At 44.3% G+C, this 14,231-nt stretch overlaps 1 protein-coding gene across 5 annotated transcripts in view; it reads right to left on the reverse strand.

Moving 5' to 3' along the window:
- LOC142011623 (interleukin-1 receptor type 1-like) overlaps window positions 1-14,231 on the reverse strand; it is a 79,335-nt gene that overhangs the window by 34,311 nt on the left and 30,793 nt on the right. The window contains exons 1-2 of one of the 5 annotated variants that reach the window (XM_074991410.1): window positions 8,700-8,766; window positions 6,841-6,889 (exon numbers count right to left, since the gene is read on the reverse strand). The exons of 1 other annotated variant lie outside the window; for it this stretch is intronic. The gene's annotated coding sequence lies outside the window, so the exon portion shown is untranslated. Of the gene's footprint in view, window positions 1-6,840; window positions 6,890-8,149; window positions 8,168-8,385; window positions 8,492-8,699; window positions 8,767-14,231 lie in introns of those variants that run through there. 3 more of the 5 variants (XM_074991421.1, XM_074991430.1, XM_074991401.1) reach the window with 3 other exon arrangements.

Genomic DNA, 14,231 nt, shown 5'->3' on the forward strand with positions numbered 1-14,231 from the left:
TAACTATCTTCACTAGTTTTGTATCATCTGCAAATTGTGCCACCTTATTGTGTACCCCTTCTTCCAGATCATTTATGAATATGTTGAATAGAACTGGTCCCAGTACTCTTGGATACAACACTAGTTACCACTCTCTATTCTAAAAGCTGACCCTTTATCCCTACCTTTTAACCAAACTACAATCCAGGAGAGGAACTTCTTATCCCATGACAGCTCATTTTGCTTACAGCTCTGCTGAGGCACCTTGTCAAAGGCTTTTTGAAAATCTAGAGCACACTATAATCATTGATCCCCTTTGTCCACATACTTATTATGTGCACGTGCGTGCGCACACACACACACACAGAGCCAAAGAATTCTTGTAGATTAGTGAGTCAATTTCCTTCCACAAATAAAATACTTTGATCAAACGATTTTCAGGTTCATTCGGAAATGGGAAGTCAGGAAGGCTTTACAGAGCACATTCTCGCTTTTTCCTTCACTTTGAATCCTTAAGTTTTGTAACACAGGTTCCCTTGAAGTAGACTGTGGAATTGTTTGTGTTTCTTGTTATCAACGGCACTTAAATTATTTTAGTGTTATGCAAAAGAGTGGATATTTAAGTACACAATTTGATTTTTGGTGGTATTAAAGATTATAGAAACCCAGTACTGGCTCAAGAACATAGATTTAAGGTCTTCAGTCACCCTGGATTGGTATCTAACATGGGTATTTGGTGAGACTGACCCTTTGATCCCAAAAGAACCTGAAGGGTCATTAAGAAACATTCACTGGTGAAGTCATACCTGCCCTCTACCTACATTAGCTCCAGTCCAAAGAGAATCCAAAGATCTCAATAAGGATATGTGGGAAATTGAGTCAGGTTGCTGATTTTAATATGCCAAGAATACATAATATTACAGAAGCCAGTTTTTACATGAATAATTGTATAGAGCATGCCTCTTTACTTTATGTTGGTACAAGCAGCTGTAAGTAAACAAATAACTTAAATGACTGTTGTTACATCTTCTATTGCCAGTCTTTGAAGGAAGTGGGGGTCTGGACACCATGGTAAATTTAACAAATGAGCAAGATTCCTTGGAATTTGCATGTACTTTGTTTAAATAAAGGTTAATAACTGGAAAGTTAATTGCTGCTTTCTTCAAATCTCTGCTATGACTGGTTATTGATACTGTGGACTACTTCAGAGATGCAGTTTAAGCAAAAAAGTAGAGTAAGAGAAATTAAAAGATCAATTAAAAAAAGATTAAAAATATTGCTAACCAGGAAGATGACCCTACTGTTGGAGCATCTAATGAATTTGAATAGGATATTCCTAACATAGTCGCACAAAAGGAACTGGCAAAGCTTGTTGAAGTTTTATGTGCAGAGAGGCAGATATTTAATACAGCCACTCTGTTTTAGAAGATAACTGGATATTTTTAGAAATGAAGCAAGATACTGAAGTTTTTAGGAGAGGCTTTGTCAGAGATTAAAGCTGGCACTCTGATTGCCTGGGAAGATAAACCAGAGGAGGAACTGGGATCAAAGTATAGTAGAGTGTGGACCAGGTCCAACATTCAAAGAATCAGAATGCAAATGCTGACTCAGAGAACGGTTTGCCCAAGGACAGCGTGATGTGTGATAAAACCTCTGATTTAACTGACAGACCAACAAGAGAGTTTCTGTTCCAGATTTTAAATCAGACAGTCCACACAGTCAAGGACAGGATAAGTGTTAGCAGCACCAAAAACACCTTCCCTTCATAATTATAAGAAATTTTTAACATTGCAGAACAAAAAGTGCTTCAATCTACAACTGTAAAATAGCAAGAGCATTACTAGATAGGTGGAATGGGAGTGGATTTTGTAGCCCTTTATAGGCAGAATCTGGGACAGTGAAAGGCTTGGCATCTCATTTTCAATTCCCCATCTCATCTTTCCCAGATACAGTTGTAAACAATAGCACCTCAACAGCCACAAGGCAAGATCCAGAAGGACAGTGTTCTGTGGCAATAATGGATATCAAAATATTAGATTTGGTAGCTAAAAATGTTGGTCTATTTTAAAAGAATTATCTAATTGCCCTGCACGTGAGGATGACTGTGAATAAAAGGCAAATGTTTCAAATGGAATAAGTTACTAATATAAGGTTTCGCAAATTACTGTGGAGTCTTCTATATAGTTTGCTCTCCTCCCACTGATTTAGTCAGGCACAAAGGATTTTGCTGAAATGCTGTATGATCAAGTGGAAGAGATTTTATGCCCCGTACACACTGGGATTTCACAGCAAGCAAATATTAAAGGTAAAATGAGTCTCTTTGTGCCTTAAACACTTGTACTCTGAGCGGAGCATGTCTCATCCAGGACGAACACCCAGTTTGGTACGTGGAAAGTTTGGACCATGTATCAAGCAGGACAGCCAGCACAGACTGCACCGTAGATGAAACAGTATAAGCTTGCAGTTTTGGGCTTGTGTGAGACAAGATGGACACAATCTGAGCAGCTATGCCTGGCAACAGGCGAAACCCTTCTCTCAGGACTCAGTCTCTTCATACCTATCATGAAGAAACAGCTGCAGGCTGGGAAAGCACCAGCATGCAAGGTGCTGCTGTTTTGTCCTGAATAAGTGGATTCATTCCTTAATGTTTTGCCCACTATTAACAAGGAAAAAGAGGTATCCATTTGAACAGGGAATCAACACTGACCCAAATGTTCAAGCTGATAACCAAAGCTGGTGAACAGCCAATCAGGGAGTGAAAACAGAAAGCTTCCTGCAGCTCCAGCAGAAGATGTATATGTTGAAGGACCCAGATGTGCATTTGCAACCTGGGCTTGCCTGGTGGAATGGAGGTTTGAGACTTCCCACTCTGAAATTAAAGAAAATGTTGCCCACCATAGCACCCTGCCAAGTTGGTTTTTTTTTTAACCCCACCCCCGACCCCCTTAGAACTGGAAGGGACCTTGAGAGGTCATCAAGTCCAGTCCCCTGGAGGTACAGCTGGACCTATCACCACTCCTGTATGATTTTTTTTATTATTGTTATTTTTAAATTTAACTTACCTCAGACCCTTAAAAGGCCCCCTAAAGGACTGTACTCACAACCCTGGGTTTACAAGGCAAAAGCTCTAATCACTGAGCTTAAAAACCAGACTCTTAGAGCACAGAAACTCTCTTGTGAACCTAACCAGTCCTAGGTCCTATTAAAACCCTAATCCAACACAAAAATCAAGATTCAGCATCTCCTAAGTCATTGGGGGGAAGGGGGAAGTCAGTGGAGCTTGTGGACCCTGCCCAATCTGATTCACTGAAACAGTGGCAGATAGTCAACATTCATCATGTGAGTTTTTTGTGCAATTAAGGTGGCTACACAAGCAACTAGATCCTAACGAGGAAGAGTCCAGAGAGGCTATAAACAGAGATTCAGAAGCTTCTTCCTTTCTAATGAAAAGCAGTACCTGGTTTTCTGGATCAGTGAATCAAACCCATAACTCCAAAAAACAAGTAAGGTGTGGGGAGTGGAAAAAGCATACACACAACAAAGCCAACAGACCCTGTCATGTCATATAATGGCCTCCTTAGGTATAGGCAGGAAGAGAAGTCATGTCTCTTGAAACCTTTACAGACAGCCTGCTAAACATCCTGTCACATCCACCAATAGCCCTCACAAGAGTTTTAAACAGGACTTATATCTTTGCTCTGGCAAAACTACCAAAACTAGACAGCCTGTTGGAAGCAAGTTTTCTAGTGAAGCACAGATTAATTTTAGATTTGACTAACAAATTGGTTTGTTGAACAGTGGTAAGATATTTGGGGAAATAACCTCTTGTGATTCCAGAATTACATGAGCTACATCCCAAAGAGAGATGTATAGTTGGAAGATTATGCAATTATTTTGTATTCAGACACTGGTTGGGCATACAACTCCTTAACAAAAGTTGTATTTTTCTGGCTTAGAAGTGGTTCTACCTCTATTGATGACTCCATAATAAAATACCCTATTTTAGAACTACAGTAAACTCTTTCATGTCTGGATAACAGAGTAGTATACCTAGTAATGCATAACACTTGAGAAAAACTAGATTATATATGAGGAAAAAAACAAAAAATGTATATGGGTGACTGACTTCTAGTTGCATTTAACTTGCATTTACAAGAAAAGAACTTCCAACAGTTGTCCACTCTACAATGGTGACTCACTATGAGTGAAGACATTCATAAATACTGACAGTCTTGTCATGTTTGTGCTCAAGATATATTCCCACATATGTTTACAACCGATTCCTTTTCTAAACAAATGGAAACTTTCCCCATGTAAACCAACACAACACTAGTCTCAGCTAAAGTTCTGATACTACCTCTGTGGTGATCAGATCAGACCTTACAGCACCATGGAGAAGAACCTCTTCTGCCAATAGTGTTTCTACACCAGTGAGGGGCAACCTAGGCTAGTGAGCAGGCTGCATGAGAAGCCCTCCTTCACCTCAGTGGGCTGCAAGATTGTCTCCCAGGTTTGGGTACTTTTGCTAACTTCACTTGCATACCCAGAATATGTGGGATGCACTGATCAAACCACAGCAGCACTTCAGTTGGAGGCAGAGGGAGCGCATGGCTCTCACAATCAATGCTGAGTATAATTAGCATGCATACAATGTGAATGTCACTTAAACCTAAGACAGACAAAAATCAGCAGAATCTGGCAACCTGCATGTGGGAAATGGTAAACATGTCTCATGAGCCATATCCCTGTTCTGCACTCTAGCGGAGAGGTAGAATTGCAGCGTGTGTAGACATACCTGAAGAGAGCTAGCTTTAATTTACCTGGATCTAAAGTGGCTCAAATGTTGTTATTCACCCAGGGTCCATGCTGGGACAGCCCAGGGGTAACAAGCTTCATTACAATCATCTGAACCACTTCTGGTACAGCTAAACCAAAGCTAACTTACGTACATCTACACGTGCTGCAATTACACCGCCCCGTTGCCAGGCAGAAGTATCCAAACATTTTAGCCTGATGCAGTTGGTTGGCATAGAATAGGAATATGTCCCATCAATAGCCACAGCGACCCCATCTCTGCATTGCCAATCTTTAAACCCCGGCACAGCAGCATTCTCCCCACACCATTTCAAACCTCCATGACAACAGACCCAGCAGTCTGTCTGCCAACACCAAACTGTTTAACCTCTGAATGGTAACATCTAAGGCTGGCGAGCTTCCAGATATGGGTGGCAACACTTGAAAATATGCTGAGGGAAACTCTCGCATTAATCTGCCACTGCAACTCTGGCCAAGGGGAGATCTCTCTGCATTTTTCAGGGAAAGTTGCCTCCCTCAGCCCAGTTCTGCACCAACACCCTTTCTACTCAGGCAATACTAGTTGACCATGTCTTGCAGCAGGGCTCCATCTAGCACCAGTTCTCCAGGTACACACTCTGTAGAAGCAATGGCTCAGTTTCATCCTCCCCCTTCTCTGTTAGCTATATTACCACAGCATCAACCATCCTCTGGAACTTCAGAGGCGAACCCATCTGCCTGAATAATTCAAAATCCATGTGCATCAACCTACTTCTAATAACGACTTATGTTGCTGGCATTCAGCACTTGATCATCTAAGCTGCCTGACACCAGACACTGGGAGAGCGAAGGATGCCAGGAGAGGAATCACAGGACTTTGTTGGTTTGATCCAAAGTCCCATTACTGCTGGAGTTTCTGATATGCACCACAGAATATACCACACACAAAAATGCAGCCACGCTGCAGAATGATACATCATGGAATATCCACCCAGAAAGCTAGTCAGTCAATTAGAATTAAATGCAGAGCTGCAGAGCTTCAATGATTAACAAAAGCTCCATAACTGGAGGGGGAGGGGGCACACTTCATTTAAGTCCCGGAATTTAGAGTGAACAAACTACACCGATGTAAAAATCACCACATGGCTTAGCCTAAATGTTAGGGCCCTGAAGGAAGCCTTAAAACATACATAAAGCATGACTTGGAATAAGAAAGTTGTCTAGATACACAGTGGACCTGCGTAGGGAAACCTGACAATTCCTACCTGACCAATATCTCGCTCTACTCAACACTAGATACTGAAGACTGAGAAAATCCACTAATGGCTAGTGATGCTTTCTCTAATGAGCCTAAGCACCAATGCTATACTTTTCTGAAGAATTTCAGTGTTCACATAAAATAGTAAATGTCTAGTACTTATTCTTAAAAATAATCACACAAATGTAAAGCAATACATTGTTCCGTCCCATGTTTGTACAGACTACGCACAGCGCTTTGCCAAGCAGCATCAGAAAGTCAATAAGAGTGATAGATTTTATTGCCAGCATTCGGCCTGCCTGTTAAAATCATCTCCATTTTACACTGCTGATTTTTCTGGGATAAAGATGAACAAAGGCACAGTCAAACTAGGGTTACTCACATAAGGCAACCGCCATCAAAAAGTAGCAGGAACTCAATTGCCTAAAAATTCTTGTATCAGTCATTACATAATCAACTTTAAAATGTCAGCATGAAGTATGTATATGTTAGTTAGAACAGCTTTTTAAAAAAAAAAAAAAAAAAAAAAAAAAGGATAATTCCAAGGCCTCCTCTTACAAGTCTAGCATTCTGGATTTATTTGCATACATTGGATAACAAAACAAAGGATGTAGTAAAGCATTAAATAAAACTTTAGATCCTGGGTCACTGTCAGTAAATAAAAATTAACTCTCCATATTGGTCATTTCAAATATATTGTTTCTGGTGATTTTTAGGGGATTGCAAAGTTTATGCCAAAATTTGTCCCATTTCCTGTTATCAATACTTCCAAACATAACATGAAATAGTGCAGCACTGCTACAATTTACCTTTCTAGACATGATCTTCTGCTTCCAATTGCACACAGTAATACATTATCTGTAAAAAAAAAAAAACAAAAAAAAAACAATACAAACTTAAAAAACAAACATCACTGACTAGCAAGGTATCTAATACTTTATATTCAGGAAAACCAAAAAAAATGTAAAATAGACATTCTAGCTATGAAAATATACAGAAAATCCAAAATAAGTAATAAATTAAACTAAAATACAGGCAAATTTAACCATGACATGAGAAATGAAACAATTTTTGATGGTGCAGTTTATTCACTGAAAAATATAGTTCCAAGTCAAACAACTAACTGCAAATTTAAAAAAATTGTGTGGGCCAAATTAACATACAGAGTGCAAATGGCGCTCACTCCGGAGAGGAGAAGACCCAATCTCCAGTCTCCGCTCCTGAGCAGAAACTCACATCTGGGTTTCTCACTGTCACGTAAGCCCTTAAAGTTTTCAATGAATCTAGCCTTTCATTTCCTTTGATTTTATTTTAAAAAGGCAAACGTTAAAAATGCCCCAAAATAAAATATTCCATTCCACAAAAAAGACTATTGCTACTTTTTTCAATTCACCAAAAAATCCAACTGGTTTTAGTCAAATCAAGTTTCTGGGTTTTTTGCAACTGCCAGTGAATCAAATCACTAACTAACTAATTAACTAACTAAAATCAGTTTTTTCACTCAGCAGAGTTCCCAGACTCAAACCCTCGCATTCTACTGTTTACAGAGCCAGCTCCAAACAGACATTGTGACATATTATATTGTACTTACCAGGAAAACAGAGCTGTGTTCTCTAAATCAGTTAGGGACTCACAAATGACAAAATACACTGTGAAAACTTTAGTATGTTTGCACTTGTCAGCTGTTTCCCTAACCACCACCATACCAGACATTCTATACCATTTGACAGATCCAGTTGGATTACTCTACTAGTTAACATCCAAAACTGAAACATGAACCCAATAAAAAGACAAACTTTCACTGGTTTCTGAAAGAAGCTAAATTGCAACCAATTTAACAGCACCTATTCCCAAATGAAACAATCACAGAGACACTAATGCCCATCCAAATTTCCTTGTATTGCTGATCAATTTGGAAGAGATCAAGAATGGCCTTGATTTTTGTGAAATTATTTCTAATCAGTTAGTGCATCCAACTGCCAGGGATGCACATATCCTCCCTCATTTCACTTGCCACCAACTTGACAGGCAAGAGGGTGATGCAAGCATGCAGGGAATGAATGACTCTACAACACACGGAGGGGGGGACAGGCAGATAGCTACCCCTGAGCTTCACACCTGCGAGCTGCCACACGCCCACAGGACACGGTGGTTTTTCAGCCTGCGGCTCTGGGATGCCTGGCAGCCTATAGCTATGATTGCCAAAGGAAACTTCCACACGAAAGAAGCTGCTCCCTTTACAGCTGTCCAGGGCTCTGCAAAGGAACAAGGCTAGAAACCCCCTGGCTTCTCAGGGCGCTGGAACAAGCTGTATCCTGGGGAGCGGGGGGTGTTGGAAATCCCCTGACCCAAACCTGCAGACGTGGTGTATGGTGGAAACCACAGCGGCCCAAGGGCTGCAACTTCCCCCAGTTCCAGCCCCGGCGGCGTCCCCCCAGCCGGCCGGCTTTCGGCAGCGGGGCGAGATGTCAGGGCAGTCCCCACTCCAGCTGCACCGAGGGCTCCCGCTGGCGGCCCGGCCCGGCCCCGGGGCTCGCTTCCCTCCAGAACAGCGGAGCCCGCCCAGGAGAGGAGCTCCCCCGCCTGCTCCCTCTGCCGCCGCCCAGCCCCGCAGCAAACCCCGTCGCGCGCAGGGAGCCGCGAACCCCCGGCCGCGCCACCCCCTCACCTCTGTCCGCCGGCGCCATCCGAGGGCGCGCCGCCTCTCCCACTGAGCGAGAGGAGCGACCTGCCCCCTCCGCACGGCCGCGGGGAGCCACAGGCCAGCCTCCTTCCGCCCCAGTCCCCCTGCAGGCTGAGGGGGGGCCAGGAGCAGCAGGCGGTGCAGCGACTAGGAGCGGGCGGGTTTACTTCCTTTCCCCTGGCAGCCCCAGCAAACAAGCAGGTCTGGAGCTCTTTAAAGGCTAACAAGTAGCAGAGAGGTAGCCGTGTTACATAAGAATGTAACATAAGAACGGCCATGCTGGGTCAGACCAAAGGTCCATCTAGCCCAGTATCCCGTCTGCCAACAGTAGCCAATGCCAGGTGCCCCAGAGGACGTGAACCGAAGACAACGATCAAGCCATTTGTCTCCTGCCATCCATCTCCCGCCTTGGACAAAAGGCTAGGGGCACCATACCTTACCCCTTGCTAATAGCCATCTATGGACCTAACCTCCAAATATGTATCAAGCTCTTTTTTAAACTTTGTTAGGCTACGTCTACACGTGCACCCAACTTCGAAATAGGCTATTTCGATGAATAACGTCTACACGTCCTCCAGGGCTGGCAACGTCGATGTTCAACTTCGACGTTGCTCAGCCCAACATCGAAATAGGCACAGCGAGGGAACGTCTACACGCCAAAGTAGCACACATCGAAATAAGGGAGCCAGGCACAGCTGCAGACAGGGTCACGGGGCGGACTCAACAGCAAGTCGCTCCCTTAAAGGGCCCCTCCCAGACACACTTTCATTAAACAGTGCAAGATACACAGAGCCAACAACTAGTTGCAGACCCTGTATATGCAGCACGGACCCCCAGCTGCAGCAGCAGCAGCCAGAAGCCCTGGGCTAAGGGCTGCTGCCCACGGTGACCACAGAGCCCCGCAAGGGCTGGAGAGAGAGTATCTCTCAACCCCCCAGCTGATGGCCGCCATGGAGGACCCCGCTATTTCGATGTTGCGGGACGCGGATCGTCTACACGTCCCTACTTCGATGTTGAACGTCGAAGTAGGGCGCTATTCCCATCCCCTCATGGGGTTAGCGACTTCGACGTCTCGCCGCCTAACGTCGATTTCAACTTCGAAATAGCGCCCGACGCGTGTAGACGTGACGGGCGCTATTTCGAAGTTAGTGCCGCTACTTCGAAGTAGCGTGCACGTGTAGACGCAGCTTTAGAGTCCTGGCCTTCACAGCGTCCTCTGGCAAGGAGTTCCACAGGTTGACTGTGCGCTGTGTGAAGAAGAACTTTCTTTTATTAGTTTTGAACGTGCTACCCATTAATTTCATTTGGTGTCTTCTAGTTCTTATATTATGGGAACAAGTAAATAACTTTTCTGTATTCACTTTCTCCACACCATTCATGATTCTATATACCTCTATCATATCACCCCTCAGTCTCCTCTTTTCTAGACTGAAAAGTCCCAGTCCCTCTAGCCTCTCCCCATATGGGACCCGTTTCAAACCCTTAATCATTTTAGTTGCCCTTTTCTGAACTTTGTCTAACACCAATATATCTTTTTTGAGGTGAGAAGACCACATCTGCACGCAGTACTCAAGATGTGGGCGTACCATAGTTTTATATAGGGGAAGTATGATATTCTTAGTCCTATTTTCTATCCCTTTTTTAATTATTCCTAACATCCTATTTGCTTTACTGACTGCTGCTGCACATTGCGTGGATGTTTTCAGAGAACTATCCACTATAATTCCAAGATCCCTTTCCTGATCTGTTGTAGCTAAATTTGCCCCCATCATATTATATGTATAATTAGGGTTATTTTTCCCAATGTGCATTACCTTACACTTACCCACATTAAATTTCATTTGCCATTTTGCTGCCCAGTCACTCAGTTTGCTGAGATCTTTTTGAAGTTCTTCACAGTCTGCTTTGGTTTTGACTATCCTGAACAGTTTGGTGTCATCTGCAAACTTTGCCACCTCACTGCGTACCCGTGTTAGTCCCTATCCACAAAAACCACGAGAAGTCCTGGGGCACCTTTGAGACTAACAGATTTTTCTGGAGCTAAGGTTTCAGGGGCAAAGACCCGCAGCAGGTGTTTTTTCCCAAAGGCCTCTGCTCCAAAAAAAAATCTGTTACATAAGGTGCCACAGGACAGTTCCTTGTTTGTAAATGCTAAGAATTTCTCCCTAGCAGCCCAGGCCCAGACTCCCCTCCTTCTGCAAGGCCACACTTCCCTGTAGCGCCTTGTAAGTGGAAGGGAGCTCATGCTGCTTCAGTTCAAAGCACAGGCATCTGCTCCCCTTCACGTGTTATATGAGGAATGGGAGTAGGCTTGGTGTAAGCAGGGGAATGGTCCCACTAGTGTCTGGGGAATTTTTCTGGCTTCTATACTACCCCGGTGAAGTGGACCAGCAAATGGATCTGAATCCTCGCTCCCATTTCCTTTACCAATGGCCTCCCTGACCCTGAGGGCTTCCCTTCCACTCTTCTGAGTAGCAGAGTCCTTAAAATCCCAACAAGGTTAGGCCCAGGTTTCCTGCGGCTGAACCCCCAACCTAGTGGTCACTGAGGGTAAGAGCAAGGGTGTCCCCACTCCAGGGTGCTCTCTTCACAGCGGACACTTCTCTGAGCCACAGATCACCGCATATAGTGCAAAGCAAATACAATTTATTACACAGCAACTGACTGAAAATAAAAGAATATGGAAAAATGTGAAAGGTCAAAAGAGAACAAATAGTCCCCTTCTGTGGCACAGGGCCATCACAACCAGCAGTCTGCTGAGCGTAAGCACAATTCAGTCTGTTCCTCATAAGGCTCCCTCTCAGGACCTGCCTGTGCTGCAGGGGTGGGGCTGCAAGTTGATCACGCTTGCTCAGGCAGTGACCACAGGAGTTCCGGCTCTTAAGTGACAGGTCCCTTCCCTCTCAAAGTCTGGCCTACAAGGCCTCCCAGCTGTGGTGTTTCCCTGCCCAGAGCCTCTCCACCTCCTTTTGCTGGTCCCATCTGCTCACCAGACCCAGCTGCCGACTGTGTTGCGATGCCAGTCTCCAGCTCCTCTCATTGTTTCCCTGACCCCTTTGGCACTCTGGTCACTGCGGGTCTGCCTCCCAGCACAGCCGCATTCCTTGGGCTGTGTGCGCCTCTGGCTCTGTCACTGCAGGTCTGCTTCCCAGCACAGCTGTGCTCCTTACTGCTCTTCTTAGCCCTCTCCTCTGAGAAACCCAGTCAAAACCCAGCTCACACGGAGAATGGGACCTGGACTCCTGACTCCCTCGTTGGCCTCTCCAACCTGTCAATCTGGCTGACCTAGAGTGTTGGCCTCTATCCACTGTCTCTGGGAAAAGTTCACCCCAGGCACCTGGTTTCTCTTGGACTCTTCCCGTTTTAGTACTGGGAGCTAGCCAACCAAAGCCCCCCCTGAGTTTTAGCCAGGGGCCAACAGCCCCCTTACATTGGCACACTTTGATTTTTTTGCGAAATGTCAGTTTCACCGTAGGCAGTGTGCGTGTAGCCCAGGTGGTGCTAGGCTATGAGAGGGAAAAGGGGAAGCAGGGTGAGGTAAGATCTTCTGTTGGACCAACTTGTTTCACTTTACCCAAGCGAACGGACAAAAACGATACGTCGATGTATAATAACACCTCCTGACAGATGGCAAAGTAACAAAAATACTTCTTGAGAAATTACTGTTTAAGGATGGTTAGCATTGGTGTACGTTTAAACTTAGGTCAACTTGGCTTCATCACGCAGAGCACTGAAAAATGCATAGAAAAAGAATTCTTGTGTAATTCCAGCTGCCAACGCCGAGGGAACAGATAGCCTGCATTGACTTGGGCCTGATCTATACTGAACCGGCACCATTCACCTACTTCAGCTACTCAAATAGCGTAGCTGAAGTCAACCTACTCACCACATCATCTTGCATGTTGTTGGGAGCTGCTGTCCCATGGATGCTGGCTACTCTTCTCATCTTGGTGGAGTACCAGCGTTGATGAGAGCAAGCTCAATGGATTTATCATGCCTACAGCAGACACAATAAATCGGCAGCCAGTGACTCGATCGCTGCAGTGTTGATCGACAGTATAGTGTAAACAAGGCCATGGTACAGGCATGTCCTTGCTTTGTGTGGTCTGATATATGATGTTGACGGTTTCTGTTTTAACCATTTTTTTCTTTTTGAGTCACACCACCAATTGTCATCATTAAATGATTGTCTGACCCTCCTCTAATCATTTCCCATAACTGTGAAAAAGTAAATCAGTAAGAAAACTTTTAAAATTTTTAAAAATAAACATGATTTTATCCACTGAAATGGTTAAAAATATCTGTAAAGCCTAAATATGACACATGGTGGGAAACACTTATTAATGACATTACTAAATGTGCTTATGTCAAAGACTCAGAACACCCCCACCTACCCACCCCTCCATACACACCCACACACCCAAACAGAACTACTTACAATTAATTAGTGGCATATTAGGATGTAAAAACACAGAACTTTGCGCATCATCTGGAGAGAACTGACTGCCAAAAACCACCAACAATTTCACAATACATCCTCATTAATCTAAAACACTGATTGGAAAGGGGCCTCAAAGTCTGCTATAGATTTGTATCAACGTATCATTTGTCCATGGCACAAGAGACTCATAGTACAAGATACCTCCAACTGTTGTTGTCAATAACTTCACACCAAGGTTGAATCAATACATCAAGTGACCCTATTTTCAGAATAAAAAACTGGAACACTTGTCTGGCAATTCCTTTTTACAGTCATGAAATGAAAAAATCGTACTAAAGACAAAAGTGCATTCCACACACAAAAAAAGTGCATTATCACCACTGCCAGTTTGTGAGCCAGTAGTGATATTTGCATATTTCACTTGGTGAAGGATTTTTCTTGCCAAGCATATTATAAATAAATTCATCCCAAAAACACCAAATGTGTCACTAACAGGCATATTGAGCAAATGAACAATTTTTCTTGCATCAGCTCTCATGCAGTTTGTCTATTCCCTTTAGGCCTGTGACCTGGTGACCACACCCTTGGGGTGCTGGGAGTGCTGCAGCTGCAGGGGAGAAGGCCAAAGGTTAAGGGTTAGCCACCCCTGTTCACCATGCTGACCAGCAGTCAGGCTGGCTCCTCCCAAGCAAGGCTGTCCCACCCCACTCCTCTGTGGGCGCTCAGGAGCCAGACTGGAGGGTCTGACAGGCCAGATGTGGCCTCCAGGGCACAGTTTGCCTCTGTCTGTCCCAGCAAAATTTCTGCTACACAATCCCCATCTTCACTTGTATGTGGTGGAGTCCTTCTTGGTGCTGGGGAGGTTGGTTCTGGTTGGCACCCTCAGAGATCTCCTGGACTCAACCAATATATCCAGTGGGCCATGGAACCAGACTGGAATACAGGATGACCCAGTGGGATTCCTCACCCTCCTCAGGTGGCTTCAGGTCCCACTAACTGGGGTTAGGACACAAGAGTGAGAAAGCTGACAGAGTGAAGCACAAGTGTGTGCAGATCTCTCCAGAGATGAACTGGCT

The sequence above is a fragment of the Carettochelys insculpta genome, chromosome 1 (genome assembly GCF_033958435.1).
Source record: "Carettochelys insculpta isolate YL-2023 chromosome 1, ASM3395843v1, whole genome shotgun sequence".
Classification (NCBI taxonomy): domain Eukaryota; kingdom Metazoa; phylum Chordata; order Testudines; family Carettochelyidae; genus Carettochelys; species Carettochelys insculpta.